The sequence below is a fragment of the Balaenoptera borealis genome, assembly GCF_965194805.1.
Source record: "Balaenoptera borealis genome assembly, chromosome: 6".
In the NCBI taxonomy this organism is placed as follows: Eukaryota; Metazoa; Chordata; class Mammalia; order Artiodactyla; family Balaenopteridae; genus Balaenoptera; species Balaenoptera borealis.
In genome coordinates, this window is record NC_138863.1 from 49,058,006 (window position 1) to 49,084,594 (window position 26,589).

Below are 26,589 nucleotides of genomic sequence, written 5' to 3' on the forward strand. Positions count from 1 at the left end.
CCAAATGCATGAGGTGAAAACAAAACACTTCAAATTTATCTAGGGATGTTATGAGAGTTTTTGAACAATATGAAAACACCAATTTATTATATTTCTGTAGGTATTTTAGTCAAGGACTTCAGTATAACATATTTGACAAATATTATGAGGGCTAATGTTATTCTGCTGTTATACTTAAGCATATGCCACCGTTCATGTATTATTTTAAAGTAAAGGGACTTCCCTAGCTGTGCAGTGGTTAAGACTCCATGCTTCCAGTGCCGGGGGTGTGGGTTCAATCCCTAGTCCAGGAATTAAGATCCCACATGCCCCACGCAGTGTGGCCAAAAAAATAATAATAATAAAATAAAATACACTTAAATGTGTACAAACACACACAGTAAGTAAACTAAAAGTTGTTGAGCCTAACTAATTGCTGATTATATTTTTAGGGTGATAATTTGGAAATAAAATCCCAGATGATATCAAAATAAAAATAAGTAGGACAAAGGGGAAATACATTTCTAAAAATGTTGTTAGTGTTCTTGACTAGTGTTTATATGTAGTGAGGAAACACACACACACATACATACACACACATCTTGACTAATTCTAGAGATCATTAAAGAAACAAAACTTAAAATGTCTTAAAGTGTTAAATACAACTAACAAAAAAGTAGAAATAACATACATTACTTTCAACTACTTAAGGAAAACAACAGTACATAAACAAACAAAGCTAAGTCAATCCAGTGAAAAGTATTTTAAGAAAAGAGTCTAGAAAAATAAAAACATAAGAGTGAGAGCAAAATTAAACTGAAATATACCGGTAACATACAATGAATATGGATGAGTTAAATTTGTCACTTAAATATAGAGGCTTTAGTTTATATAAAATAAGAAAATCAATATGCTAATTTCAAGAGAAATTCTGAAACCAATAGAAAGGTAATGTAATAAAGATAACTATGAAAATGCAACAAAAAGAAATCAGTTCTAATTCTAATAACTAATCGTAGTAATCCAAATATCAGACATGATATTATTTGATTCTACTTATTCAAATATTTCTAATATCATACAGAATAGTAGTAACTGTAACATCAGATAGAATAGAATTCAAGGTAAAAAACCTGTCTAAGAGCAAAATATAGATATTAAACTTTGGTAAATATAACGGCTGAAATAGGGGAAATTATAAAACTGATGATAAAAATTTAGGACACTAATAAGAATAGGTACAGTGCACAAGTAGATACAAATAACTAATAAATATTCAATATAATCTTTGGTAATAAAAACAACACAATTAGATTGAAGCTTAGCATAGGTAGATTTGTTTGTTTTCTTATTAAAAACTTGGCAAAGTGAATTAGCTAACATAAAAGATTAGTCAACGTACAGCCTACTCCATTACTTCAACTGTAAAATATAGTAATTGCACCCACTGAATGCAGAATAATCATGGTTAATATGTTAAGCACTAGAATGTTTCATTAAGTGGTATGCTTATCAGTGGTCAGAATATTTTATCTCAAATACACATGGAAATGGTATACATTGATTAACGATTATATTAGCAGTGATCTATAACTGAGGTAAGAGAGCTTTGTAGCTTTGTTTCTATGAAAACTGAGTCAAATTCTGATTAATTTTTTAAAGGTTTTGAACAAGATTTGGTCAGAAGAATTGTGAAGATTTTACAATAAAATTCAAATTATTCTAAAACTAAGATTGCTTCAAATGTATATTCAAGTGTTAACTCCACTGGGGAGAAAATGTAACTGGAAATTGTAGGTAATGTATTTAGGATATTTTTATGGAAGGTAGACAAACAAAACTATAATCATAGATCAGGTAATTGCCTGAACCAAATTAAAATATTGGTGAATAATGATTATTAAATTTCTGGAAAAATAGACAAGATATAAATATTATATTTCTATGATTTTTCACTTTAAATTACGTTTAAATTAACTAACAAACCATACCATTTGAATGAGTGTTTTTATTATAATAATACTCATTGCTGAAAACAATGTAGATGATTTCTTAATATTTATAGGATTGCTGATGAGAAACACACAGGAATAACACATGTAGAGATTAACTTAGTAATATATCCCCAGAAACTTTATGTGATGTGTCATTTGTTCTAATGCTATCCTTCTTAGAATCTATTCCTAGGAAAGTATTATGAACTTTAGACCAAATCTCATGAGTAAAGTGGTAAAACATAAAAATTAAAAACAACTTAACCTCCATAATTTGGGAAATAACTAGATAAATTCTAGATGGTAAAATAAGATGCAGTCAAATTAAACATATTTATGAAAATACACATGATATAATTCCATTTAATAAAAAAAAAAAAGAAAAAGAAAGAATTGAATGTACAGTAGCAGTTGACAAACTTTTTCTGTAAAGAACCAGATAATAAAAAATTTATGCTTTGCAGGCCGTGCAGTATGTTTTGCAACTACTCAACTTTACTGTTGTATTACAAAATTAGCCAAAAATAATACATAAACACATGGTACAGCTGTGTTCTAATAAAACTTTAGTAACAGAAAAAAAGTCAGTGACTGGATTTAGCTCCAGTCCATAGTTTGCTATCCTCTGATGACGATTATTATTTATACTATAAAAAAATTCATAGAAAAACACCGATTATCAATTGTGACTGTTCTGAGCTGTGAAGTTAGTATTGATTATTTAAACGTGTATTGACATGTAATACACATTTTAAAATGTGCACTTATCATAAGTACACAGCTTGATAAATTCACAAGCTAAATACATCTATATAATCAATTAATACCCAGATCAAGAAACAGAATGGATCAATATTTATTGTTTATATTTGCAGAACTTTCCAAAATTTACATATTGTGCATGTATTGCCCATGTATGATGCAAAATAAAATAAGAAAAATAAATATACTTTTAAAATTTCCCTACTAAATTACGTAATATTTCTATTATTCATTCCTTCAACATTTTTTTCTTTTTTTAGACTGGAAGATATTCTAATGAAAATAAATGGCATTTTTTTCAGAGAATGTATTAGTAAATAGCCTCAGTATCATAAGATGGATTTGGGTGACTTCTGTATTTCCTGGACACTGCAAAATCAAATATATTCTCTATGTGTAAAATCTTTCAAATTTGGCTACCAACACTACAAACTTGCCTATACTTAAACCCACCCTGCTATCTCCTGTAATGACAATAACTTCATATCTATTTCCTGTAATTTTTTTTCATGGCTTCTCAGAAACCTTAAATTAACAAATAATCTCTTATTCCACTTGAATATTCAAAATCTCTCTTAATTGCATCTTTCTCATTAGCTCTTAAGCACGACTAATTCTCTCCTGAATTAAATAAAATATTTATCTTGATCCATCCCCTAACCCAACCTACCTTACAGATACAACCTTATTTCTTGCATTCTATTCGAAACATTTTCCTACAGCTGTCTCAGAGAGGTATAACTTGTTCATTCACTAATTCAGATTTAGAAAATGGGCTATTCTTTATTTTTAGAACTGACTTCTAATGTCTGACTGAGTCCCCAGCCTGTCTAATGACAGATAACTTAACAGCTTTCAGTTAAATTTAGTCCAATCCAGTGATTAATGAACCAATTTGAGATGTATAAATTAGTCACAGTCTAGTTAAAAATTTCCATTTTTATTCTCTTCCTCAGGTTCTGGGTTTTATATTCAGGAGGTGGGAAGGGAAGTCATGCACCCACTGCTGACAGCAGCACAGTGTCTGAGTAGTGTTTGGCCCATTTTATACGCTATAATTTATTATTGACGTCATCCTCTTCCAAAAACAGAAAAAGCTCTAAGGCATCTGTAGGGTATCGAGTCCCATGTCGTCTTCTGGTCAAGGTCATCTCACAGAAATGCATACTACTCCTTGTCCCTGCCAGCTAACCCTGTTACATGATCTTTTAACTTAGAAGACCTCTTGAGCCCATGGAGACTTCTCAATTGCTCTCCCGGCACCAGAGCCCTCTGATGACTAAGTACACCATGCCAACATCTCTTGTATTTCCTTCATCTACTAATGTGCTATGCATATAATAGTTACTGTTTTCTAATTGCTACCTGAAAAATAGTGGCAGTGCGGGGGAGAGGGATTCCTTTTAGTTCAGAGATTCTAAATTTGGAAAGCAGGTGTGTGGAAAAAATCAAATCAATCCTCTGTTTATCTTTTTTCTAAAATTGTGCTCTGCTTTCCCCAGCCAGAAAGTAGGGAATAGGCATTGAAATAAAATCCATTCTTCTGGCTAATATAAGATATACAGTCTTCCTGTCTATCATCTCAAAGTCAACATGTTAGCATCTTTGTTTTCTGGTCTTTAGCAAGTATACATGCCAACTCACGCACATGGTGAACATATATCTTGTGCTCTGCATGGATAATGGTTACAGGAATAAAAGCAATTTAAGGCACATTCCTGAAGTGCCATGTTGCCTCATTTATCTCCTCCTTCTTTCTTTTTTTTCCTTTACCATTTGCATCTTATTAACTTGAAATGCAGCCACTGCTCTATTACATAACTGCTATAAGATGACATGAAATACGGTGCATACATTTCAGTGTCCCTGAATATATTTTGGTTGAACTTTCATCACCCCCTCTTCCATATTTTCAACTTTTATTATGGAAAATTTCCAACATATGCAAAAATATGGTAGTATAACAAATCTTCTATTATCCAGCTTCAACAATTACCAACTCATGGTCAGTCTTGTTTCATATATATCCTCAATGCTATCTCCCTCCACTGTCTTATTTTAAAGCAAATTGCAGACATCATATAATCTTAGCAGTAAATATTTTCACATATATCTCTAGAACAAAAAGACTCCTTCTGTAAACATAACTACAAAATTCTTATATTATAAATTTTTAAGAATTTTTTTGAATCAGAAGCCAAGAAAGGGACCTATTTTTCAGTTTGTTGATCCATCCCTTAAGTTTTTATTAATCTATATGTTCTCTTGTCTTTAAATTTTCTTTTGCAATTTATTTATTGCGGAAACTGGTCACCTTCCCTCCATTTTTAAGCAATATTTTTCCTTAGATTCTTGGCACATTAGTCATTTGGGTTTCCTCCTATTTTCTGGCCACTCCTTCTCTTTGCAATCTTAGTATTTTTCCACTTAGGCTTATAGGACATTACTATTGGTGTAGTTAAAGGGGTTGCAATCATATCCAGGATCCAGGTAACAAAAAGTTGAATATGCATGTAATTGAAGCAAAAAATGCAGGCTACTCAGCAACCATGAGCCCAGGCACGAAGAAAAACAAATGGTTTGGTGGAAAATCAGCAGCATTCACTGTCTGCCAAATTTCAGCCAAGACTATCTCTACATACCTCTCTTCTCACACACAGATGACAAAATAGAAAAATATATGTATGCCTCACAATGTTTATATTTCTTCTCCAAGAACAATTAAAAATAAAAAGCAAAAATGTGTGGTGTATAGATGAGTGCAATGGAGAAAAATAATTCAGGACAAATATAGAAATGACAGTGGGGAGAGACGGTCTCACAGAGAATTTGGCATTTGAGTAGAAACAGGTGAGAGAGCGAGACAGTGTAAATCTACATAAACTGTATTCCAGCCAGAAAGTAAGACCACACTGGGCATGTTTAAAGAATAACAAGGTGGCCAACCTGATAGTAAACACTTAACGAGGAGGAAAGTCTTGGGATAAGAGATCCAAGAGGTAATTAATAGAGCAGATTTTAGGGAGAAAAAGCAGGTTCTGAATTTTGATACTAAGTTCAGGATGTCTATTAGATATCCAAGTGAATAAATCAAGTAGGCAATTGGACTTTTCCTTGGCTGCAGGTATCAGTTTGGAAGCTGTCAGCATATAGATGTTATTTAGAGCCAAGAAACTGGTCAAGATCACAAATAAATTGGGGGGAGAAAGGAGAAGAGGTCTAATGACTTATTCCCAGGGTAGTGCAGGGGCTGAAAGGCCTGAGAGATAAAGAAGAAACAGCAAAGAATACCGAGGAATAATTAAATAAGAAGAAAAATTAAAAATCGCTTTGCTCTGGAGGCAAAAAGGAAGAAAAAATGTTTCAAAGCACTCGCGCATGCAAGATAAATACAGAGAGAGAAGCCGATCCCCTGTGTCAAATGCTGTTGTGAATTATCCTGACTAGAGTACTGAGAATTGACTATGTGATTTAGCAATATGGAGATTTATTTTTTTAAGACATTAAGAACAATTTCAGCAGCTTCATGCATGAGTGTGAATGGCTATTTGGAGTGGGTTCAAGTGAAAGTAGAAAAGGAATAGAAAAGCGTGAATACAGAAAATTCCTTTGAAGAGTTTTTTTCAATAAACAGAATTGAGAAATAGAGTAGTAGTTACAGAAACTGGTGGGATGAAGTGGCTTTTCATTTTAAGTCAAGAGTTTATTGTATAATAATAATATGAAAGCTCTAGTGGAGAGGGAAAAGTTGATGATTCAAAAGAGAAAAGTCATAAAATTTTTGTTCAAGTCCTTGAGTAAATGATAAAGAATGGTTTCTAGTAACCAAATGAAAGGTTTGGCATCAGTTTTGAGCACAGAGAGTTCATCCATAGTAATAGAAGAGAAAGCAGAACTTCCATGCAAGTGGGCTGATAGATCTGGTGGAGGAAATGATTCAAAATTCTTTTCTGATTGTTTTTATTTTCAGAGTGAAATAAGTCAAGAGGTGAACAGAAGTTTGAGGAATTTGGATAACATATGTAAAAGTTATCCAAGAGTGACAAAGTGAACGGACTAGAGGAATAGAATATGATTGTGAGTCATCATGAAAGATCCACCTGAAATTAGGGGTCACAGAATAATGTGTAAGCAGTTAGTACAGTTGTACAGTTTTGTCCAGCTTGGTCAGCTACATAGTTCAAGTGTAGATAAAGGCAGAGTTGGATAATTACAACTGTAGTTTTCAAGCTAATTCTGAAAGCAAAGAAGCAATACATGGATACAAAGAAGTTCAGGGCACCCTCAGTACGTGAGTACAATTGACCACAAACATTTAACCTGGGAAAGAAAGAAAAATATGGCATAAGGGAAGTGGAGGATTTTAAAAAAGCAAGAAGATTAATGTGTTGTAAGTCCCAATGAAATGGAAAGACTGTTAGATACTAAAGCAAGGACTCATTGAGAAAGTTGATTAGTAATTGAGATTATACAGAGGTTATGATGATAAATTTTAGGGCAAACTGTCAAAAAGTACTTTCTATAATGATGGAAATGCTCTGTATCTGTGGTGCCCAATACATTAGGCATTAGCCATATATGACTACTGAAAATTGAAATATGCAATATCAATTTTTAAAACCAAATGTAGGGACTCTCTTTGGCCCCTTATTCAATGGCTTTGCACATGATGAAACCTGTCCTAGAACAGCTTTCCTTCTTTTTCTACACACTTTCAGAGTAAGTCTCAAGCTTTAGCACAGGCACAACTTTGATTTCTCTTCTTCCCTTTTTCACAAGTGAGTTACCTGCTTTTCCATTGTGCTCACAAGGCATCTGTAAACTGCACTGTGTTTTACCCATCATTTGTCTCTCTCCTCAACTGGGCTGAAGTTCTTGGAAAGAGAGGTTCTATTTCAATCACAATGTACATATCATGGTGCCTTATACCTAGGAAGCTTTATATATATATATATATATACAATAAAATATATATTTTATAATATATATATATGGAAGAAAGACAAAAGAAAGAATAAAAGAAGGAAGAGGGAAGGATGGAAAAATGGAGGGAAGGAGGAAGGACGGAGGGAAGAAATAAAAGAGGAAAGGAAGGAAGGAAAAATGTAAAAATGTTAGTGCTGGGGAAGAAAAGGAAAAATAAGGGAAGGAAATTATGGGCACTTCATTATAAAAAAGAAATATCTTTTGAAAATCAGAATGTGTCAACACATAGACTAGACTGTTCTGTGAAGGAGTAGTTTGGTCACTGACTAAGGTATTTAAAAAGAAAGTGTGTGAGTGACTGTGAAGAATATATAAAAGATAGTTCTGCACTAGGCGATAGGCTTAACTGAATAAATTCCAAGGTCCTGGAAGACTCAATATGTCATAATTCCTTTTTGAAAGTTGCCCATTTTGAATGAGAGGTTATTATGCAAATTAAGAAATTCTTAGAAAATCTATTGCTCTTTTTTTTTACTTTCCTATTTTGCTACCCATGAAGGTGATGTGCATTCTTATTTATCAATGACCAGCTATAAGAGTGTAGTTAAAACTGCTAATTGGTAAAATGATAATTTAAGCTTCACTGGTATGGATTTTAATAAATGACATGAAGTAATAGAAAAATAATTGCATATAACTTTTCTGGGTATGAAATATTAAAATATTTTAATACACCTATAAGATAACTTTTCACCATTAGAATTTAGCTAAATTTCTGACATTAAGTTTCTTATGACTCATAAATAAGTGGTTCTACACAGCTACTGTCAGTCAAACATTTAAGTCATTGGAAATTATTGAGTAGAATGCCAAGGAAAAGGAATTTTTATAAAGGTTGATGATTACACTAATTTTAACATCAGAATGACAGGCATTGGAACATTTGCACTCACAAAATAGCTGAAATATCAGAAAAACATGTGCATAGAAGCAACAGAGGGATCAAGTAGGAAGAGCAGCTCTAAACAAAGCTGAGAATTTATAAGGAACAGGGTAACCTCTATTAAAATCTTCTAAGCTTCATAAGTTTGTAGCAAGCAATATTCTCTTTAGTGCAGTGAGATATTGAAAAGGGTGTTTACTGAAGACAATAGGTTTTAATATGATAGTTTTACATTTGTCATTAAATTTAATGCTACTGACCTATTCATGATGGAGACTAAAATTACTTTTTGAACAGAGGGAATGGAACTGCCCCAAACACTCTACGTTCACCTTGTCATTCTTCTTATAATTATTGGAATATGTTTGTGATAGATTCTGGAAAAGGTAAAAGTGTCACAAAATGGAAAACCGAAAGACCACTTAAACCCATTACTGTGGCATTATCAATGGCATGTTTTCACCGACGTGTGTGTGTGAGATCATATAATCATGTAGTTTTAAGATGTATGTGTATATATTAAATTAGCATTAAGTGAAAATGCTGAGTATTGTCTCAGGGTTTTATCATAACATACATGCATTCTAATACCTTTCATTCTGAGAGCCACTACTGATATCAGAACTTTGTGCTCCATCAGCATGTGATTATAGGGTGAAAAGTACTCTTAGAACCAGGGTGCGTTTGGGAGCAAAGCATGAACCAGGATGTTAGCAGGGAAGATAGTCCAGGTAAGTCAGATCCTGGAAATCATCTGAAGTTTGAGCCATTGAGAGTTGCTGATGGATTGAATGTAATGTGTCAGAGAAAGTGAGAAAACAAGAATAAATCCAATAAATTAGGCCCTTGTAATGATAACTTTAAAAAAGCGCTATTCAAAGAGTTACCATTATCAAAAATAATAAAGAAACCCAGTCTAAATAAACATTTTGAATGTTGACTTACTGAACATGTTCTCAGAAAATATCCTTAAATGAAGTCCAATATAATTCTTATTCTTGTTCTATAGGTAAGGGTTTTTTGTTTTTTGATTTGTTGTTTCCCTCTATCTTCTTCCCAGATATTCTTTTTGTCCTTGGTACTCTAAAGTTTGAATATGATATGCCTAGTGTAGTTTTTTGTTATTTACGCTCCTTGTTCACTGAGTTTCCTGGATCTGTGGTGTGGTGTCTAACATTAATTTTGGAAAATTCTTGGCCTTTAGTATTTCAACTATTTCTTCTGCTTTTTTCTCTCTTTCTTCTCTCTGTATTCCAAATACATATAGGTTATACCTTTTAAAATTTTCCCATAGTTTCTTTTTTTTCTTTGCCTTTCATTTTCCTAAGTACCTATTGACATCTTCAAGTTCACTGATTCATTTCTCATTCATGTCCAGTGTACTGATGAGGCCATTAAAGACATTTTAAATTTCAGTTACAGTGTTGTTGTTGTTTTTTTCTAGCATTTTCTTTTGATTCTTTCTTAGAGTTTCCACCTCTCTGCTTAAAATATCCATATGTTTTTTGTATGTTTTCTACTTTTTCAATTAAAGGTCTTATCATAATCATAATTATTTTCAATCCCCTATCTGATTGTCCCAAAATCTGTGTCACATCTGTGTCTGGTTCTGATCCATGTTTGTCTCTTCCAACTGTGTTTTTTCTTTGCCTTTTAACATGCCTTGTTTTGCTTTGTTTTGTATCATTTCATTTTTTAAAGCCAAACATGATGTCTTGGGTATAGGAACCAGAGAGAATGAGCCTTTCGTGTAAGGTTTTATGTTCATATCACTAGCAGTTAGCTGTTTAAAGTTCTTTGTAACTCTATGTGCCAGAGACTTCAACTTTCTCTCCTGTCCTAGGTTTTATCTCTCCTACTGTCTTTGGCCTTTGTGAAGAACCCTTACTTAGAATCTGAATCGTATAGAACTTTCAGCTTTACTCCACTGTTTTATTGGATCCTCTTTTTGTGGGGTACTGTGTAGGGAGGAGAGCTTTCTGTAATATTATGATTAAATAATATTTTTTAAATGAAGTGGTGTCCCTGGGCAGTGATTGTCACAAATTTTCTCAGGTTATTTTCGCCCCTTAGATGAGATAACAAGGCTGGAGGGGACTGGAGTCAGGAAAATGCTCTTCCTTCAGGTGAGATAAGGCCCTGGTAAAGGGTTTTTTTTTTGGAGGGGGGTGCTTTTTCCTTTTCTTCCCCTGGAGAATTGGCCTTTTTTATGGTGAACATTCTGGGTCTATTTCAACTACATTTTCTCTTCACCTGTCACAGCCACGAGGGGATCTCATTGGCATTTCACCATGAGAACCTAGCGTGCGTGGTTCCTGGATATAAAAGCCATTAAAGTGTGCCACGTTACCCATCCTTTTCCCACTCCCTCCCATCGTAAGACTGCAGCCCCTGTTCCTGGTGAATTTAAGGTTCTTGCCCCGTGGAGAAAGAATTCCAGACAGGTGAGGGGCCGCTGCCCTGGTTTTCTTTGGCAAGCCGGTTATGAGGGGCATACAAACGAAGGGGCGGAATATTCATTGAGGAAGGAGGAGTTTGGGGGTTTGATTTTGATTTTCATCCCAGCTCCATCTTCTTGAGGGGAGGAAGGATTTTTGTCCTTATTTAACTTAGATCAGAAATGTCATGGCATCGGTGCATGCTGGGTACTTGTTATCTGCAAGGCTAGCTGTATTGTAATGACACCATAATGAGCAATGGGTTGCATTAGGACTCAGGAGATTCCCACCTTTCCTCACCTTTCTTTGTGTGCCTCCAGGACACTTATCACCCAAAGTGTGGTTTCCTGTCCATCTGGAGGTTCCTGTTTTCTTTGCCCATGGACCCAGCTGTTTACAAGATGTGTGATTTCCTGCCACCTGGCCCCTGTCTCCATTTCTCTGCTCATATCTGGCTACCTGCCCGCTGTAACACCCCCAGAATTTATCACTCTCATGCCAGTGCACACTCAGCCTCCAGCAATTTGTCACAACTAACACGTAATTTTTTTACCAGTTTATGGCTCTAGCAGCTTCTGTTACAGGTAAGCATATATCAGCTGTGACTCTCCAGCTTTACATGTTTCTCCTGACTTCAGAGTGCTCTGCTCTGCAACCTGAGTTCTCTGAGATATCCTAGAAAAGTTGTTAATTTTCAGTTTGTCCTGCTTTATTCCTGTTCTAAGACTGGGAGGGATGGCTTCCAAGCTCTTTACATGTTGGAGCTGAGTCAGGAAGTCTGTGCAAACTATTACATCCAGTATTTCCAAATCCAGGAATTTATCTTTAGAACATCAATGTAGGGGTATACAAACATGCAGGTAAGCAATTTATATTGTGGTATTATTTAAAATAGAGATAAATAGGAAATAATCTAAAGACCAAGAAAGGGATGTGAAGCTCCTGCAATACAAATATGACATACTATGTATCAGTTAGCATCAAATATGTGTGATAAAGTTCATTATATCCTGTTAATGCTTTAAAAAGTCACTTATAAAACAATATTTTTAATGTCATATTATTTGCCTTAAAAAAGTATGAGTGGTCCAAAAAAAAAAGTACAAATGAACTTATTTACAAAACAAAAGTAGAGTCATGGATGTAGAAAGCAAACTTATGGTTACCAGGGGATAGGGGGTGAGGAGGTATAAATTGGGAGATTGGAACTGACATATACACACTACCATATATAAAATAGATAACTAATAAGAACCTGCTGTATAGCACAGGGAACTCTACTCAGTACTCTGTAATGACCTATTTGGGAAGAGAATCTAAAAAAAAAAAAGAGTGGATATATGTATATGTATTTTCATATATGTATATGATTATATGAGTGGATATATGTATATGATTCACTTTGCTGTACACCTGAAACTAACACAACATTGTGTCGACTTAAAAAAATGCACAATGTGAGAGTTGCAAGTTAAGTTTTATTTGGGGCAAAATGAGGACTGCAGCCTGGGAGACAGCATTCCAGAGAGCTCTGAGAAGCTGCTCCAAAGAGGCAAGGGGGGAAGGTCAGTATATATGTGATCATGGTGAAAGGGGGAGTACATGCAATCAAGCACATATTTTTTCACAGAAGGTTTCTGCTAGTCTCATGCAGGTTACTCCTAGTTACAAGGAGTAGACGTCACCATGAAGGATTTTAGTGCTTTTCTAGATATGAGAAGATACAAGAATTGGGCTCATAAAATCGGCTCCCGAAAATATCTAACTATCTGAAGACCTGTTCTGCCAGTTTTTCCCAGAGCACAGAGTGCCTCATTTCTGCTCTCCACCTAAATTCCTTTCAGGGGGTGTTGACAGTCAGCAGCTGCAGCAGCACATGATTTAATCCTTGTAGAGGTAGCTGGCAAGTGACAATGGAAAACGCCAATTTGTAGTTGACAATTGTAAGTCAACTATACTCCAATAAAAAAAAAAGAAAAAAAGACAGGAAGGGCACTCCTGAATAGAAGTTTTTTTTTATTGTCTTTTATGCTTTTCTATTCCACTAGCTTGTTAAGTATTAAACATGGTTGTTTTTTTTTGGAAATTAGGAAAATAGAATGATTAAAAATTGAATTAGTATGAAACTCAGGAAGATTGCATTACATTCAATAGTTCATTTAGGCCATATATTAATTTTCCTTTCCAAAATCATGTTTTTAAAATAATTTAGAGCTCCCAGTGTAGGTGTCCTTTCATCTTATCCAATATAAGTCATAAAACAAATTATTGGTTCAAGAATAAGTAGAAGATATAATAAAACTATATATTATTTCTCAAGATACAATGAATTGAAATTTTACATATGAATAGTAAATAAAATTTCAGTTAAGCTGGTTTTGAAATAAAAGGCCATTAAACTTTCTAATAAATCTTTTCCATTCATATAGCTCATAATAATTTAAGGACATATAGATAATTTTCACTCTACATATTTTATAATTTTCTTAGCTATGAAATGGTACTTGAATACTTCAGTGTCTGAGGGAAATCATTCATTGCCTTGATTATTTTTTTAAATTAATTAATTTATTTATTTTTGGCTGCATTGGGTCTTCGTTGCTGGGCACGGGCTTATTCTAGTTGCAGGGAGCGGGGGTTACTCTTCATTGCGGTGCACCGGCTTCTCATTGCAGTGGCTTCTCTTGTTGAGGAGCAAGGGCTTCAGTAGTTGTGATACACGGGCTCTGTAGTTGTGGCCTGCGAGCTCTAGAGTGCAGGCTCGGTAGTTGTGGCGCACGGGCTTAGCTGCTCCGCGGCATGTGGGATCTTCCCGGACCAGGGCTCGAACCCGTGTCCCCTGCATTGGCAGGCGGATTCTTAACCACTGCGCCACCAGGGAAGTCCCATGGCCTTGATTATTATTCCTCAAATTATCATCACGACCATCATCATAAACATTCATATTTTTTTAATCAAGTCAGTTAATAATATAGGACCATTTTCCCCAAACTAGTACAGTTGTAATTCACATCAACATAATATTAGTAAATTGATCACTCATCATGGTAGCCATTTAATACACTACAAAAGATGTTATTTTTAAAACTCTCATGATAAAGTTAGATTCCTTTTCTTTCTTTTTTTTTTAAATTGAAATTAAGTATTGAAGACCTCGGCATTTTTGTTTTATCTGTTCTTTTTGCATTTATAGGTAAAATAAGGCACTGAAATATTTCAAAGACCAAGTTTTATATAAGTTTACTTAAATATTTTCAATTCAGAGGACAGAAACCCTCTAGCTAAAATTCAGTGTTTATACATTCTATGGACATATTTATGCAAACATTTGCAAAGCACAAGCATTAGAAAATAATTTACTGTTAGTGAACTTTTGGTGAGGCATATTACAATCACTGTTTTCATTTTTAGACCATTATTGCAAGAGTAATTTAACTAAGGAAATTTTTTTCTAGTGGCCTGAAGGAGTGAAAGGCTAATGGAGTAATGAAGGCTTACAAAATAAACAGTAAGACTTTTACCATCTTTCTTCAACCAGTATGTGGTAAATTAACAGGTAACAATGTTTGCATATAATATGCATTCACATGTCAATAAGCTATATTAAGGAATTACTTTGACAGCATGATTAATTGAACTGTATGGTTTCTGTGCAACTAACCAAGCAAAAAATATTGGACAGGCAAGAATTAACACCGTTATACCACTACTCTCTACATAGTTATTTCATGACACAGGCATGTATTTCACATCATGTGAGGTGAAGCTGGGAATATGTGACAAAGTCATGGAAGGAGAGGAAACCTGAGGTTAAAAGGAAGGAGAGATCAGAGACCAAAAGGGTGTTAGTTCAAGACCTGTGCTGATAACACTTCAGACTCAAACATCAGCTAGTTTAAACTTGGACTTAATATCACAAAAACTCTACAGGATACAGCAAAAACTAGAATCTAAAGTGTTAAGGTTTAGCCAGAGAAGCAAAATGTTCTTGCTTTATATAGCTATATAGCAATTTGTAGCCCTTAAAGATATAGGGTCCCAATTAAGTCTCTTGGAAGGCTTGGGAGAGATATATTAGTAAAAGCTCTTAGGTGGGCAATTTTTTTTAAAGGCTGCCCTAGCAAGAGTGCTTATATAATTGTATTAATAGTGACTTTTGAATCTGAAGAATACTGAAAGACCAAGAATCAGTGACCTGCAGGGTCACTGTTAAATTCTGTGTTAAATTAGAACATATAGACCAAAAACAAACAAACAAAAAAGGACATATAGACAAGACTTGGATAAACTGGAGAAGATGATGAGATCTGGATGGGATGGCATTGGACCCCTTGGTTAATTCCAAGGGCATTAGAAAGGGACAATGTCATATTTTTGTCTAAAAGATTGCTATGGGGTCTCATTGTATGTGGACTTTGGGTCACCACAGATCAAGCCCAAAGGTAAATCTTACTATTGGTTTACATAGTAAAATTATAAATTTAATATATGGTACAATAATTTCTATAGGAGAAATTTTTGTTTTGGTTACAATGCTAGCCTACTCTTTTTGAGTGTTTATGTGTTAGATTCTTATACAGAGACTATTACTAACTAATACTTAATGAAAAGAGAAGAAGAAGAAATCATGAGGATTTTAAAAGTGTTTAGGAATCTGGAATGCCGTGTTTTCAAAGAAGAAAGTTGTGAAAAGTTTGTATGTGAAAAGGAACTATTTTCTTTTTTAATTTAAATATATTAGATTGTGTTTTATGTAAGAAAGACCATAGAAATAAATGAACAAAAGTATTCTTATCCAGTCTCCTGTTTCTAATGATAAATAAAACAACTAAGAAGGAATAAAGAATCTATGTGGAACAGGTCTCAACTTCTCATGATATAAGGGAGAGCAAACATCATATACAGACTGATCCACGGTTGCATGATCCTGTTTGTTCAGATGGTACTTTCAGTCCCAGCACAACTCTGTGTTTTCTTCTATATTCCATATTCACAGAGAAGCACCACTGTAGTATATACATCACAATCTATACCTATCTAGAGACAGGACACCCAGGCAGGAGGATATTCCAGGCTAGAACCAAAGAATGTAGATTAGGTGGAGTGCATGGTCTCTGCCTTTACTTTTTCCTTTACGCTATGCACTCTCGATATGTTAAACTTTGTCTTAACAGCCTACATTTTCAATGCACTTTATTTGATGAGCCCATATAGATGGCCAAGGAAGAGTAAGATAAAGTTTATTCCCCAAAATTTATATTTAGACTACTCTGTTCCCATCCATACATATTTATATTTAATCCACTAAGCAGTTCTATAAGGTAAGCACAAGAACTAGTTCTGTTTAGCTAAGGACACTGAGGATTAGAGAATTTCAGTAACTTACCCATGTCCCAACTAACTAACAGTAGATCTGGGATTTGAAGTCAGCCTTGTGCCTCTGTGCTCTTAACATTTGGTTTATTGCCCTTTTATTAATTAATTCACTCACTTGTGAAGTCATGTGAAAGCCAGAAAAATAAAAATAGCACTCAGGTATTGTTCAAGACACAAAAGTGGACTAGAAATAAACACATTCTAAGAGAAGCATGAAGACTCATTGAGGATAAATGTGGATTGTCTAATGATGTGGGAGGGCAAAAAAAAAAAAAAAGAAACATTTCATATTGTTACAAACTGATTTATAATGTGTTAATGCAAATTAATATGCAGAATATTAAATAATTTAAATAATATGTTGTCAATTACTTAAGAGAGCATCAAGATTATTTTTTTAAAACACAGGTGGTAATGATACACATTGGTTTTTAGAGCTACAAAATTGAAAATAAGTAGTCTTCAGAAATGTAAAATGCATTTTTCTGTAATTAAATCAAAAGCCCCTATTAATTAGTATTCTTTTCTTACATTTCTGGAAATGAACTATTGCACTGGTATCCATTATTTATATTTGTAAAATAGATTATACATTTAGAAGTACCTTAGAAATCTTTGTGCCCAGTCTGACACAATGTACAAGTGACTTCTACAATACCCCAGAAGTATGTCCTTGGGGAGGTAAGGGAAGATAAGGTTTGTGAGTAGGAACTGTCATTCCATCTGTTTCTTAATAACATAAACTTGACATCTTCAAATGAAAACTGATTACAATCTCAGTCATAAAATTGCAAAAAGTTCTTTTTCATAATGAACCAAAAAATGTTTCTGTGAAACTTATAACCATTGGCCCTTATTCTGCCCTTTGGAGTTAAAAAAACAATCTAATCCCTCTTCACATGGTTCTAATAAAAGTATTTATTAAAAAGCGGGAAATTTTTATTTTCTTGTAATATAAGGGAATAGAGAGAAGGGCCCAAGGGAATTTCTTTCAGTTGTTTGCCTGCATTCAAACAGACTGCTTTAAAAACTGTGCTGTAATATGGTCAGGGATCAATGTAATGAGTACTGCCGCTATAAAAATGACTAGTACACAGGAAACACAAAATAAAGTGCAGAGGAAATTATCTGGGGAATTCAAACTAAAAGGAATTCTGGCTACTGAAGAAAATTTAAGATTTCTTCAGGGGATTCATACAAAATTTCTCTTACTTTTTCAGAGACAGAAAATCAGGGAAAGTTTATAAGAAAAATTTATCAGGGGGCATTTTTGAAAAATCACTGAAACAAAATAAATCTAAATAGTTACTGAAAAATCTGTGTAGATATAACTTACCTGGGTTGTAAGTAATACTTTTAATGTTTTATTTGAAGTATCACCAATTATAGGAAAAGTACACAAAACCAGAAAAGAAGACAATAACATGCAAATATGAAATATCTAGATGTGATTAATATTAACATTTTGTCACATTTGCTTAATATTAGGAGTACAATATTATGAATACAGTTTACTTCCCATGGTATTCTGCTATTATCTTACTTCACTTCCTTCTCCCAAAGTGACCAAAAACAAGTACTTTGAAGTTTGTTATAATTATTCAAAAGCATATTATTACATGTTATTTGTATATTTATATGTCTATTAAAATGCACATTTTGGGGACTTCCCTGGTGGCACAGTGGTTAAGAATCCGCCTGCCAATGCAGAGAACACGGGTTCGATCCCGTGGAGCAACTAAGCCCATGTGCCAGAACTACTGAGCCTGTGCTCTAGAGCCCACGAGCCACAACTACTGAGCCCGCATGCCACAGATACTGAAGCCTGTGTGTCTAGAGCCTGTGCTCCGCAACAAGAGAAGCCATCGCAATGAGAAGCTCGCGTTTAGCAATGAAGACCCAATGCAGCCATAAATAAATAAATAAAAATTTAAAAATGCATATTTTGACATCTTAATTGAGTGGTATCAAAGGCACTATCTTTATTCAACATTCTCTTTGCATGATTTATGAATATTGATACATTTTGCTCTAGTTCATTTATTTTCACTATCCCACATAATTATAATAAACAGATTTTTTATCCATCTATTTTGTTATGCATGGACAATTGTTTCTAAAATATCACCACTACAGATAAGGCTGCGATAAAATTTTTCTAGGTTATATATTCATATTAATCAATAAATTTCTTACTATAGAATTTTTTTTACAAAACATTTCTTGTAGTTTTTAACATGAGTTAGGTAATATGCACTATAAAAGATATGGTTATAAATTTATTTGCACAGAAATGATTATATTAATACTTTTATAAAATATTCTATACAATATGGAAATTTTTATCTAGGCAAGATAAACCTTCAACAACCCTAATTATCCTGGTTTTGTGGTTATGAAATTGTAGTATGTTAGTAATTCTCACATGCCTTTTGCATAGAGTCTTCTACTTCTACATTTTATGCATACTAGATTACCAAGTTCATTTTATCCTATATGTTAATCTAGACCATGAACAGAGAAGTGAATGGATTTTATGTAACTGAGGACAAAAGCAGCATGATTTGAGAAATGTTCATCCTCATTTTTGGTGATTTCTGGCCTTGAACCTCTGCATCTGGCACAATCTGGGACATGAACCAGGCAAATCCACTTAGAATAGCTTATGGGCTAGGTTCCCTGGAGCAACATAAATAGCTTGAAGTGAGTTGGAGGGAAATAGACCTTGTAGTTGATGAAGCAGAAGGTATAGCATAATCTTTGAAGTCAATTATTTCATTGTTCAAATTATGGCCCTAGCAATTATTCATCGTGTGACCTGGGGTAAATCATTTAATCTCAAACTTTTAGTTTCCTTATATATGAAATAGGGATAAGAGTTTCAAGTTTAGCTCATTGGTAAATTGTAATGATGGAGAACATATATATGAAAGTTCATTTGTTCCAGGCACTGTAATATATGCTTCTAATGCAAATATTCATTTAGTGCTCTTGTAACTCGATGAAGTAAATGCATCTAAAGTCCCCATTTAACATATAAGGGAAAGGAAATACGTACAAATGAAATAAATTGGAGAAAGTTACAAAGCAACAAAGCAACTATATGGCAGAGGTAAGATATGACCCAAGTCATTTTGGATTCACGGCCATCACTCTTAACCCACTGAGGAATGTTACCTCTTAACTTGTACCTTGAATTTCATTCTCTATATTGAAATAAATTGTCTCCAGCTGCTGTCTGCAGAAATCTCAAAAGTAGAGGTCTGCAAAGTATGTTTTAGTTATTCAAATAACATTGGGAAAATTTTTATTTTGGTAGTTGTAAACCAGGTGTTAGCCTCAGGATTGCTCTAATTCACAGAGGCCTTGAGAAATCTTAGCATTTGTGAACCTCAGATTTTCTCATTTATAAAAAGCACAAGTTGAAAATTTCTACTTTCAAGCTACCTTAAAAGTGTTCAATAAAGTTATATGTATTTTCATAAAAATATGTACTCTTTGCGGTCTTTCTGTTGTGTTTTTTAAAAACCCTCATAACTGTGTTTTTTAAAACCCTCACAAACATACAGGCAACAAAAATCAACATTATTATATATATTTTGAAAATTATAAGTTTTATATGACACATATAAAATTTTTATCAATTTCTTTCTCAAAACAATCATTTGTCTTATGTGAACAAATTCCATTTATAAAAAGGTCTTTATACTGAGATGTTAAAAAATGAAAAGCTTTTTTTTTTAAAAGTATAGAGATAAAGAATGTGAGATTAGTTTAATATTTTCTATATTATGCTGTTTATTATGAAGGATTTTGCTCACCTCTTTACTGCTCCAGATTTGACAAGTTCTCTGACACTGAGGTACGGATATTCAAGAAAGATAACAACCTCAGCATTCTTGGCCTGAAGTTCTACTCTCAGACATACATACTTGATGCTCATCTATGGTCTTTTGGATGCCTGTACATGAATACCATCTGTTAAGTGATAACATATTAAACAAAATGAATTTATATTTTGGCAATTTACACAGCACCAGGAGTAACATTTTGAAACAAGCTTTAAGTGTTCTATAATATTGAAGTCATATTTTTTTAATTTGATGACATCTGCAGATTCTGAAGAACATGATGCCTTACAGTTGGAGAAAAAGAAAGATGTGATTTGGTTGCCAGAAAACAGGTTATAAATATGCATAAAATTGTTAAAGTTGCATAAAGTGTCAAATAACAAGAGCATAATAAATCAAATTTTTAAAACATGTAACTTGGGTGAATTCCTAAAATTGGGACTTCTAACTAAATAATAAAAACAAAATAAATCTAAATGCATGATAAAAGGAAATAAAAATAAGGAAATCTTTTAACAAGAACCACATATTTTGAAGCAGAGATGTTTTGGCATTATAAAAATATCATCACTTTGGGAGACATCACCAAAATGGCAGAATAGAATACTCTTGACTTTTCCTCCTTCCATGGAGGTACCAGATATACAGCTACACATGAATCAATTCCCTCTGAAAGTAACCCAGAAACTAGTTGAGTTACTTCTACACATTGGGCAACTGAGAAAATAGACCAAAACAGGTAAGAAAGGATGAGACACAGTCTTATAAACACCATCCCCAGCACTGTGCCTTACAATCAGGAAGGAATCCTTGTCTCCCAGTTTTCCCCTGAGGAGCAAAGGATTTATATCACACATCTAGCACCTGAATTTTTGAGGCTGCCACCCAAAGAACAGGCCCCCAGATTACCTAAATCTGAGAGGCAGCTGAGCTCAGTATTCATGAGTTCCACAGAACCATAGTAAGCAAAGAAGTAGTTTTTTAAAATAGGTGTGTGAACATTTCCCATAGCTTTCCCCTCCAGACTCATACTTGCCAATAATTACTTTAAATGTAAATGAACTAAACTCTCTAATCAAGAACATAGAGCGGCTTCATGGATAAAAAACAAAATAAGACCCAACACTCTACTGCCTACAAGAAACTCACTTCAGTTTTGGGAAAACACATAGCCTAAATTTAAGGGATGTAAAATATATTCTGTGCAAATATAAATCAAAAGAAAGCAGAGGGAGCTATATTTATATCAGTCAAAGAGACTTTAAGCCAGGTTATTATATAATGATAAAGGAGTCAATTAATCAAGAAAATATAGCATTTGTAAATATTTGTGCACCCAACATCAGAGCATCTAAATATATAAATTAAATATCAATATGTATGAAGGAAGAAATAGACAGCAATACAATAATGGTAGAAGATTTCATTACCCCACATTTAACAATAGATTGAACATCCAGACAGAAAATCAATATGGAAATATTTCACTTAAACTACACGTTAGACCATATGGACCTAACAGACAAATATAGAAAATCTTACCCAACAGTAACAGAATACACATTCTTCTCAAGTACAGATGAAAATTCTCCAGGATAGATCATGCGTTTGGCCACAAATCAAGTCTTAACAAATTTAAGAAGATTGAAATTATATCAAGCATCTTTCTGACCACAGTGGTATAAAATTAGAAATTAATTACAAGAGAAAAACTAGAAAATTTACAAATGTGTGTAAATTAAGCAAAGAATCAAAGAATAAACAAAAAGGCAAATCAAAAAAAACTTGAAATAAATGGAAACACAATAACAAAACATTATGAGAAATAATGAAGATTAAAAGAACTAATGTGTGTAAAGCTCTTCAGCACTTAGTAGGTGTTCCATAAATATTATTTTCCTTTTCAGTTAAAAAAACACTCTACAATTTGAAATTTTTACCTCAGAAGAGTTAGACTTCAGGTGTATTAATGTACATCTTTCTAGCCAAACAGAGAATAACTTCAAAGACGACATAGGGTGGCTGTCAGCGAGCAAAGAAGTGCCAGGCTTGTGCAGAAAGGGTACCCCCTTCCTGATGCAAAGACTGAAAATATACAAAATGCATCAGTAAACACGAGGCCACCTCTGACTGGCAACTACCCCTGCAGCATAGGTCTCCTGCCCAAATCCCAGAAACATCAAACATCATGATTGTGTTTGATTTTTACCTTAAAGAATCTTTATAACTAAACAAAGTATTAAGGCATGAGAACTAAGGTAGAACTTCCAAATTCTCAGAAAACTGAGAGGGTCTGCTTAGAAATGGACAGATGATTCAGTCTCTCTCAGTGGAGTTCACTAGCAGAGAAAATGGTTCAAGGGAGATGTAAGACAATGTACTGCTGGAGAGCTGTTTCTACCACTGGTTAACAATGAAAATGGAAAATTATTATAACTACTGAGTGTGTGACTATAAATATTTTTAAAAACATCATAAATGCACTTGGGTACTCTCAAAATTTCTAAACATTGCCACGTTCCTGTTTTATGTAAGGAGTAATTTTCTATCATAAAGGGTGTCAAAACCAGATATACACTAATGGAAAAATACTTCCAAAAATAAGCGAGTGACAAAAATAAAAATAAAAAACATTATGAGATATAGCAAAAGCAGTTTTACAGGGGAAGTTGATAGCAATAAATGCCTACATGAGGAAAAAAGAACTCAAATAAATGACAAATTTACACCTCAAGGAACCAGAAGGAGAAAAAAAACTAAGCTGAAAATTAGTAGAAGTAAAAAAGTAAAATCAGAGTGAAAATACATGAAATAGAGAAAGACAATACAAAAGATAAATAAAATTAAGAGCTTTTAAAGAAATGATAAATAAAATTGACAAATCTTTAGCTAGAGTGACTCAGATAAATAAAATCAGAAATGAAAGAGGAGACATTACAAATGATACTACAGAATACAAAATATTATAAAAATTATTATGAACAATTACATGGCAACAACATGGATAACTAGAAGTTGATAAATTTCAATAAACATATAAGCTAAAAAGACTGAGTCATGAAGAAGTAGAAAATTGAACAGACCAATGAGTAAGAAGATTTAAGCAGTAATCAAAAACCTCCCAACAAAGAAAAGCCCAGGACCAAATGGCTGCACTGGTCAATTCCACCAACCTTTAAAAAGGAATTAATATCAATCCTTCTCAAACTTTTCCCAAAAATTGAAGAGGGAGGAACAATTCCAAACTCATTTTACAAGATCAGCATTACTCTGATACCAAGATCAGACAAGGACTCTACAAGAAAAGAAAATTATCAGCCAAGATCCTTAATGAACATAGATGCAAAAATCCTCAACAAAATATTAACAATGACAAAAAAAAAAATTAACAGCACATTAAAAGGATAATACACCATGATCAAGTGGGATTTTATCCTGGGGTACAGGATAGTTCAACATACACAAATCAATAAATGTGATACATCACATTAACAGAATTGGGAAACAAATCATGGGATCATTTCAATAGATGCAAAAAAGGCACTTGAAAAAATTCAACAACTTTTCATGATAAAAACTCTTAATAAATTTGGTACAAGTGAAATGTAACTCAGCCATAATAAAGGCCACATATGACAAGCCAGCAGCTAGCAACATATTCAACAGTGAAAAGTTTCTAACATCAGGAAGATCAGAAAAAAAGATAAGGATGCCCACTCTTGCCACTTCAATTCAACATAGTACTAAAAGACCTAGGCAGAGCAATTAGGCAGAAAAAAGAAAAGGCACCCAAATCAAAAAGGAAGGAAAAATATTGCCTCTGTTTGCAGATGGCATGATCTTATATATAGAAAACCCTAAAGACTCCACCAAAAAAACTGGTAAAACTAATAAATAAATTCAGTAAAATTGTGGGAAATAAAATCAATTATACAAACATCAGCTGTGTTTCTATACAGTAACAATGACCTATGGAAAGAGAAATTAAAAGAACAATCCCACTTAGAATGCATCAAAAAGAAAAAATAGGGTAAATATAGCCAAGGAAGTGAAAGATCTATTCACTGAAAACTATAAACCATTGATGAAAGAAATTGGAGAAGACAAAAATAAATGGAAAGATAGCCCATGTTCATGGATTGAAAGAATTAGTATTATTAAAATGTCCATACTACCCAAAGTGATCTACAGATTCTGTATCTTTATTTATATCTAGATCTAGATCTAGATCTAGATCTAGATATAATAGAATATTATTCAATCTTAAAAAAGAAGGAAATCCTGCCTTTTGTGACAACATAGATGAATGTGGAGAGTCAAACTGAGAAAGACAAATACTGCACGGTATTATATATATGTAGAATTAAAATTTAAAAAGTCAAACTCATAGAAACAGAGAGTATAATCATGGTTGCCAGGGACAAGGGAGTGGGGAAAATGGGGAGGCAGTATAATGTATAAATTTTCAGTTATAAGATGAATAAGTTATAAAGATCTAATGTATAGCTATAGTTGACAATATTGTATTGTATGATTGAAATTTGCTGAGAGTGGATATTAAACATTCTCACCAACAAAAAAAAATAGTTAACTATGTGAGGAGATGGATGTTTATCAATTTGTGCAAATCTTTTCACAATGTATACTTATATCAAAGTATCACATTGTACACTTTTAATATAGTACAATTTTATTTGTCTATTTTACCTCAATAAAACTGGAGAAAAACATGTAAAAATTTTGTCACTTTGATTATATATTCAAATTCATTTATTTCTGGCTTATTTTTTTCTGATTAGTCTAGTGATCCATGGGTAAATCACCACCATATTAAGCTATACCAAAGTGTTAGTTTCTGAAGTAATACGTCCTGTTGCTCTCAGGAAAAATTGTTATCCAATATATCCATCAACAAGTTGATAATATATTTTTTAGCTATATTTGGTGACTAGTCGGAATTCACATTTTATGATGCCAGAAATATAACAAGTGTGAAAATCAGTTTATATTATTACCATATGCTTATGATATCATAACTACTCTTGATGGGTTTTAGTTTTATTTACAAATATTAAGATAAGTAAAGGTGCAGTGAGCGTGATTCAATAATTACTAACAGATTGTATAAAATTCAATGTTTCTTATGATTCAAATATTTGGAAAACTTTAACAGCTGTAAATTATGCTTCTTTTAGTTTTATATAGTCAGTATTAATTAAACATGCTAATGTATTTTCCCCTAGATAACCATTTTGGAATGTATAATTGGTTAATTGTCTTTATTAAGAGATATCAGTATAATCATTGCTACAGTAAAATCATAATCAAGGAGACACCACTACCTTTCCTTTGCAGATGGCCTTTTCGGACTCTCTTCAAACATGTCACTTCATAAATTTAATTTCAAAGCCAGTCTGACCAGTATGAAATCATTTGGTAATATTTTTATAACCAGTGTGAAGCCCTTAGTACATGTGCATGTGTGAGAAATTACATCAAAAAGATAATCATATTCTATCTTTCCAAATGCTTCAGGACATATTAAGAATGACCACAGGTTTCTGGGATGTATTATTTCAAACTGGATATTAAAAAATTGAATAAGGAATATAACTTTGCCTCATTTCTTACTGTTTTTTTTAAATCTAAGTTAACTTCAACTGTGGGAATGTTGATAGAATAAGAATCATCTGTAAATTTTTTTCCACAATATGCCAGTAGTTCTCACAATTGTTTCCAGACCAGCAACATCTCCATCACTTGGGAACTGGCTGGAAAAGCAAATTTTGGGGCCCTAACCCCAACCCTTCTGAATCAGAATGTCTGGAAATGGATTCAGCAATCTATGCTTTAACAAGCACTATATATATATTTCTTATGTCTGTTTAAGAATCACTGCCCTATTCAATTCCCTAACCTCAGAGATAACAATTTTCAAAAGGGGACCTCTCCAGTGATTTTGATATACTAATCTATGAAATAGAAATGTTATACAAATATCTTAGTTTTGCTACTCATTTTCATAAAAAGAGGATCATTTTTCCTTATTTTATATTTATTAACACATTTAAGGTTATATGTATGAAAATTTGAACTTTGTGTCTGTTTACTTTCAAATCAGAGTTCTTTCTGAATACAGGTCCTATTAGATAATACTAAAACCATGAATACTGCACTTAAGAAAGTGAAATATGACAATTTATGGTCATTCAGGTGATATCTGAAAACTCTCAGCATAAGACAACTTTAATTAGGAGTTTGAACAGATATGGCTGAGAATATTTTCTACAGACACATGCCATAAATCGAACACTCAGGAT

At 33.3% G+C, this 26,589-nt stretch overlaps 1 long non-coding RNA gene across 1 annotated transcript; it reads left to right on the forward strand.

Annotated features, from left to right (window-relative positions):
- The first annotated feature begins 472 nt into the window (after positions 1–472).
- On the forward strand, positions 473–21,538 carry LOC309631340. Its single transcript, XR_014246208.1, has 2 exons — positions 473–10,730; positions 11,363–21,538. It is a non-coding gene; the product is annotated as an uncharacterized lncRNA (long non-coding RNA).
- The last annotated feature ends 5,051 nt before the right edge of the window (positions 21,539–26,589 follow it).